At 39.5% G+C, this 7,809-nt stretch overlaps 1 pseudogene; it reads left to right on the forward strand.

Annotated features, from left to right (window-relative positions):
- The first annotated feature begins 2,225 nt into the window (after positions 1-2,225).
- Positions 2,226-7,001, forward strand: LOC121803547 (annotated as a pseudogene).
- Positions 7,002-7,809: the final 808 nt, after the last annotated feature.

The raw sequence follows: 7,809 nt of genomic DNA on the forward strand, positions 1-7,809 counted from the left end.
TTTGTGCAAAGAAATCCGACAAAAATTGCCTGGGCTTTTGAAGCTGCACTGTACGAAGAAGATGAGATTCCACAGTCAGCGGAAGAAGCAATGAAGCATAAGAAGTGGAGGGAGGCAATGCTCATAGAAATGAAAGCTTGAAAAACAGTACGTGGGTTAAGAACAAATTGCCCGAATGAGCTAGAACTGCCGGATGTAGATGGGTGTTCATGATAAAAAAGAGACCAGATGGGACTATCGAGAGATATAAGGTACGACTCGTGGCGAAGGGATACACCCAGACATACGGTGTGGATTATGCTGAAACATTCTCACCAGTTGCCAAGATCAATACCGTGAGGGTGTTGTTCTCAATTGCAGCTAACAAGGATTGGCCGCTCCACCAGTTCGATGTGACAAATGCATTCCTACACGGAGAGTTATCAAAATCGGTATACATGGAACCACCGCCTGGATTCACAGAAGAGTTTTCAGATGGGGAAGTCTGCCAGCTCAAGAAGACACTGTACGGGCTAAAACAGTCCCCGCGAGCATGGTTCGGGAGATTCACAGAAGTAATGAAGAAATATAAGTACAAACAGAGTAATTCAGACCATACCCTGTTCCTCAAGAAAAAAAATAGGAAGATCACTTGTTTGATTACATATGTAGATGATATGATCATTACTGGAGATGATGAGGAGGAGATAGCCAGACTAAGGAAGAATTTATTTCATGAGTTCGAGATGAAAGACCTAGGCCTTCTTAAGTACTTCTTAGGAATAGAGGTACTGAGATAAAAAAGGGAAATCTTCATAAATCAGAGGAAGTATATACTTGATTTGCTAGCAGAGATATGGATGGTCGATTGCAAGCCCGCAAACACTCCTATGGTGCAAAATAACGGATTACAAATGAAGGAATGAGCAAAATTGGCCGATAGGGGGAGATATCAGAGGTTAGTTGGAAAGCTCATTTATTTATCTCACACTAGACCAGATATTGCGTATGCAGTTGGAGTAGTTAGTCAGTTTATGCATGCACTGCAAGAGGAACATTAGGAAGCAGTTTTGAGGATTGTTCGGTATCTGAAGGGAACAACGGAGCATGGACTTTTATTTGGAAAACACGGACATTTGGAGATACATGGTTTCACTGATGCAGATTGGGCAGGAAATCCGAATGATAGGAAGTCTAGTGCTAGGTATTTTACCTTTGTAGGAGGTAACCTTATGACATGGAGAAGCAAGAAGCAGAAGATAGTAGCACTTTCAAGTGCAGAAGCGGAGTTCAGAGGGATTAAGAGTGGACTAACGGAGATTCTATGGCTACGACGACTTATGACGGAATTGGACCTTCGATCGGTCCTTCCTTGCAAATTGTTCTGTGATAACAAGGCAACCATAAGTATCTCCGAGAACCCGGTTCAACACGATAGAACAAAGCATGTGGAAGTAGATCAACACTTTATAAAGGAGAATCTTGAAGCAAAAGTGGTGGAGATGCCATGTGTTAAATCTGAAGATCAACTGGCCGATATCTTGACAAAGACGTTGGACTCGAAGTCTTTTCGAGAAATACTGTGCAAGCTAAGTATCGGGAACTCCGTCACTTAGCTTGAAGGGGAGTGTTGGAATGAGATCGCATAGAATCAGGGAAATAATATGTAATTGATTTGGGAGTATATCATGCCAAGAATAGAGTATCATTCATTGTAAATTAGGTTTACCTTTTATAAAGAATAGCTAGCCTATAAATATGTAACTGTGTATTATACTATTCGGTGAATAAGAATGAATATTTCTACCGACTTTAACACATATAGATATAAAAGCCAACCATCCAAAATTCCAAACCCTACCACATCACTCTTAGATAAGCTTATAAAATTAAATATGCTAATAAAAATAAAATATGACCACATATTAATTCAAAAGGTAGTAGTAACTGCCGTATTAAGTAGTCCTAAGCGATAATTTGAACACCGTGTTTTTTTAATAATGACGACTAAATACATATTTATACAGTAGTTTATTTGGTATTGTAACTCGAATCGATCCCTATTTTTGGGTGATCGCAAATTCATCTTCTCGAATTAAATTCTTGATGTTACTCATCATAGATTACTATTATTCCAATAACTATCTCATAGTTAATTATCGGTTTATTGATCACAAAACCTAGCTAAGAGACCCATAACATAATGAAGCAGTCTTTATTTATTACTGGAAGAAAAGCACCTCCAAAGAGGGGGCCATCTCTTGTCCCCTCAATAAAACTGTGAAAAATCTCCATCTTCATTTCTCCACTCACCCAAATTAAAAAGAAGCTTAATTCTCTCTCTTCTCTTCCCTTCTTTTTCCAACCATGTCAAAGGAATCCGGCAGCCAGCAGCAGCACCCGAGCCGCTACGAGTCCCAAAAAAGAAGAGATTGGAACACCTTCTTGCAATATCTCAAAAACCAGAGGCCTCCAATCCCCATCTCCCTCTCCAACTCCACCCAAGTCATCTCCTTCCTCCGCTACCTCGACCAGTTTGGTAAAACCAAGGTCCATCTCCTTCCCTGCGTCTTCTTCGGCCAGCCCGACCCCCCCGCCCCCTGCGCCTGCCCCCTCAAGCAGGCCTGGGGCAGCCTCGATGCTCTCATTGGCCGCCTCAGGGCTGCCTTCGACGAGCACGCCTCCTCCCCCGAGAACAACCCCTTCACGGATGCCGCGATTAGGTTTTCTTGAAGGAGGTCAAGGACTCCCAAGCCAAAGCTAGAGGGATTCCTTACAAGAAGAAGAAGAAGAGGGTCGTTCATCACCCTCTTAAGCTGCATGATGACAGCTTCATCAACAATTCTTCTTGATTAAGGTACTGATTCAATTCATCTGAGTATGTATTTATAAATCTACCCTAAAAGAGTTAAAATTAGGACTATTTATGTAGAGACAAATGAATGAGGGAAGAAGCTTAGACATGAAGAAAGGGCAGGACCACAGTAGAACAATTGAAATATTTTTAAGAATGTTTAACAAAACAAGAAACCCTAGATCAGACAATCCCCAAAATATGGGAAGAAAACCCTAAAATTTTGTGAGGGCTTTTGTTGAGCCATGTCTGAGTGTTTAGTGAAAAACTTAATACCACCCGCAACGCGTCACGCAGGTGGCCCGTATTCCGTCACGAAGGAACGAGACGGCGGCGTGACGCGTTGCGGCCCCCCGTCTCGTCCCTAGCCCGTTCCGTGTTACGTCACGGCGTGATGAATGGCGAGACGTCTCGCCACGCACCGAGGCGACGTGGCGCGCCCCGGCGCCATGCATGACACCCACTCACCGGCCCGCGAGTGGGCATCGTCACGCTGATGCAATAATTCATTTTTTTAAAAAAATTTGAATTAAATAAAATTAAAAATTATGAAACGGTAATGTTTTAGTCGTTTTCCATTTTTTTTATTTTTTTTCTCTATAAATACTCCTAATTTATCCTCATTTCACACACAACTACACATATATTCTTCCCTAATCATCTCCATTTCCTCTCCAATTTTCATCTAACATCTCATCACAAAATGTCCGGCGACGGAAACTCTGGCGGTGGCGGCTCCGGCGGGTGGGATCTCAAAGCGTTCGACGACTGGGGGAGCATGTACAACACATTGGGTGGTTCCGGTTCGTCGACGCCGGGGGTACCAACCACCCAATTTTGACGAGGATGTATACGCCCGTCCCTCCGCCCCGCGGTATTCGCATGGATTATCCCAGATTCGGGAGAATTATTCCGTTGAACCCACTCCGGAAGAAGGCCGAGGTGGGGGAGGAGGCCGAGGCGGTGGAAGCTCCTGGGCAGAGGCGGACGAGGAGGATGAGGAGGATCTAGGCCTGCATCAGTACGGCCCCAAAGAAACGCTGGCGGTGTACAACGCCTGGATCAGCATCTCATACGATCCCATCGTCGGGAATCAACAACCCCGGAAGTGCTTCTGGGAAAAGGTCACCGAGGCCTACCACCAGATTAAGTCGAAGGGGTCCCTCCGCCGCACATATAAGATGCTCCGCGCTCAGTTTGACCGAGTTGACAGAGAGGTCAAACGATTCTGCGGTATCCACAAGAATGAAGCGGCTCGTTACCAAAGCGGAGCCACGGGAGCCGACATTCTGAGGTCGGCTTTGCGGGTCTACTTCGACGACACCGGTAAACAATTCAAATATGTCGATGTTTGGGAGGTCGTCAAGGACGAGGAAAGGTGGGCCGACGGTGTGGGGTCCAGCACGGGCTCGACCTCGAAGCGCACGAAGCACACGACGTGTGGCCAATACTCGTCTGGTGAGGGCGGTTCGGGCAGCGGACCACAAGAGTTTGCCTCGCAGAAGGTTGAGACCCCGGCAGACGATGCCGGGGGATCCTCCCGTGGGCGCCGTCGGGCGCAAGGGAGAAATGCGGCGAAGACGGCTAAAGGGAGTAGGGTCCGAGCCGAATCAAGCCAGGCGAGCTCGGGCTCGGGGGGACCCCCCAACTCCCTTATGGCCATGTACATGACCGCCACAATGGCAGACACTTCCCGCATGACGTCCGCCCAATACCAAGCCTGACTTAACGAAATTACGTTTATAGCAGCACAACTTGGCATTCCGCCTCCTCACGGCTTCAGTGCACCTCCACCGCCTTTGGGGGATGATTCACCGGCGGAGTTTTTTTATTTTCTATAAAATTGTATTTTAAATTATGTCATTTTTATTTTTTTAGGATTTTAATTATGTCTTTTTTTTATTTTTTTGAATTTTAAGTTGTATTTTTATGTTGTAATTTTATTTTATTTTAATGAAGTGTGCTTTTTTAATTGAATTTGGTTGGAAATAAAAATAAAATGAAATTGAATGAATAGTAATTCAAGAGACGGTTAAGGGACGGAGGGTTGCAGATTCCGTCCCTTAGTTAAGGAATGGAGTAAAAAAGTACAGTGGAGCCCGTGAATAGTAATTTAAGGGATGATGTAGTGCAGCTCCGTGGATGACCTTACCTATGTGGGAACATTTGCTTTAAGTCTTTTCATATTTCCAAAAAAAAGGAATTGTTTATTGATATGATGGAATGTATCACCTCTCTCTCTCGCTCAAATAATGCAATTCACTGTTGATCTATTTTGCCCTTTTAAAATAGTAATATTAATTTGGCTCTTTTGGGATTCGGGGAGATCTTGTGAACCCCATGAAATTACTGGTAAACATCATAATGTCCCTCTGATTTTACATGGAAAACACATACTGATGTTTCAAATATGTGTATGTGTGACCCTCAGGTAGACAACGACCGTTCAGAAATTTTTTTTTAATTAATTTACATATTTTACTAGATGTTTGCTGACAGTACCTAGTCCTTAGTTTATGGTACATTTGTCTGAAGATGCCTATATAATGTATAACATTAATGTCAATCTTCCTCTTTTTTTCATAGAAACAGATATACGAGTATGTCGTTTGTCCGTAGCATCATTCTGCATTATAAATGGACTACTAATATTTTTACATCTATTTATACATATACCGTCTTTACTCTTTTCTTCTTCTAAGATAAAAAAGATTATTACACTTTTGGCCGACTGTATCTACATATTGTACTAGCTAATATAATGATCAATATATTAACAAAGTAAAGAGAATACTTTTTTATAGTAGTAATATTTTTTCAACATATCCCACATGAGTATAGACGTTGAGAAGCATGCAGCCACTTTAAGACTAAACTATCTCAATATAAAGTAGTGGAGATACTAAATATGATGATTATCTGATCATCTGCACTGATTATTTTTATAATTATCATATAATTAGACTGCTGAACTTTATCTTGACTAATTTCGCTTCACTTGGCTTGCAGATGAGCCATTTTTGTTTTAGGTAGTTTGGGTATTTGTGGTTTGTGGGATGACTAAACTCATGTCATTAGTTATTTCCTAGATTTTCCACTTTCCTTAACTCATAAAAATTAAAGTAGTTAGTATAATCGAAAATGTTGCACACTCGTCACTTATGCAATAATTAAAGGATCCGACCTGTAGGGCCATCACAGAAAATAAGAAGATTGGTGTTTAAGATAAAGATGAATTCAAATTAATACTCCTATATATCCCTCAATACACAGTGAGGCAGCCAGAACAATAACTTGTAGCAATAAGTGATTCAGCTGAAATCATATAAATTATTTTTTTAAAGATTAAAAAGATGCATTGTGCCATCATATTATATTGTATTTGAACATCCATAGCATTAATATTTTTATATTCCTCGAACATTGTCATTTCATAAACTTTTTAAAAGGGATGAATATGATAGTTTAAACTCATGATAATTACAATTACCCATAGAGTTTCAAACTTACTAATCATCACGGAATTAAATTCTTGACTGTGTATTAAGTATTTTGGAGTAACAGAACTTTACAAGCTTGAAAATGGAAATATTAGAAATTTCAGATTGGTGTGTAACTCATGTGAACAAATACAGTTGTATTACATAAAAGTTGAAACATAATTAATTGAATCTGTTGCCCTCTTTGATGTAATTGCTTTATACCCTCTTCATCAGAATTAGTGATTGTTTCTATGATGTTATCTCAGTATTGTGTCGTCATGTGGAGTAGAACGCATGTATTGATTGGTAAACGAAATATATTTTGAAATTAATTCATTTTTATCATAAGTGGTATTGCCTCATGTGATCATGACTTAATAAGTTAATCATGTATCTTCATTACATATACTTTTGAATTAATATAACATTGCTCAATCTTTTCATTATTTGCAGGCTATATAACCAAGAGCAATAAAGGTTGCTGTAATTATTTATCCTTTAATTTTATGGCTAGAGTATTCCTCTAGTTTAGCCATAGATTTTAATTTTACGTCAAGAATCTCTTTTTATATATCTTGTATTTCATTTTTGAATTGCCTTGTATCAAAATTGGATTCTGCTTGATTGGATTCCATCGAGTTAATGCAATCAAGTTCTGAATAACAAGCAACATACAAATCCGAACATATGTGTGTAGTAATATGTTGTTGCCATAAATTTCATTGCCATTTCCAGGAGGATAACTATCTCAGATTAAATGATCTGATTATTTCGATAACAAAAGTTTACTAAAATGCTTATTTGTCTATATATAAATAACAGATACTACGTAACCACACTACTTGTGCATAACACAATCTACCGGATGACTATCTGGCAGATTGTGTTATGCACAAGTAGTGTGGTTACGTAGTATCTGCTATTTATGTATAGACAAATAAGCATTTTAGTAAACTTTTATTATCGAAATAATCAGATCATTTAATTTGAGTGGCCCCTGTAAATAACTTTCAGGCTTACCATTAGTTTATTTACTATATACTTATTTGCTTATGACGCCAGAGTGCTAAATCAGGGAGTATACGTTTCTCCTTCGAATACTTTTACATTTTTCCCTTCGAATATTTTAATTGAAATCCCACGATGTCCATTTTATAAAGAAATTAAACAAATAAGCGACACATAGTTAGATGAACAAATTATAGGTTTAATCTAGTGGAATACAAATTAAGAGTACATAGAGGTAAACTTATTCTTAATGATTTAATCATTCTAAAAGATATAGCATCATTTACTTGAAATCATCATTTTAGTATACAAATGAATTTAATAAAGTATTTAATAATACTAAAAGTATCAACAGCATATAAAGGCAATATTGAACACTTCAACTACACCATGCACCTATCTGTAAGCATTTTACTTAACATCTACAAGTCGTGCTGAGAACTTCACTTGTACTATTCATTTTTTTTCTATCTCATACAGTGGCGG

The sequence above is a fragment of the Salvia splendens genome, chromosome 5 (assembly GCF_004379255.2).
Source record: "Salvia splendens isolate huo1 chromosome 5, SspV2, whole genome shotgun sequence".
In the NCBI taxonomy this organism is placed as follows: Eukaryota; Viridiplantae; Streptophyta; class Magnoliopsida; order Lamiales; family Lamiaceae; genus Salvia; species Salvia splendens.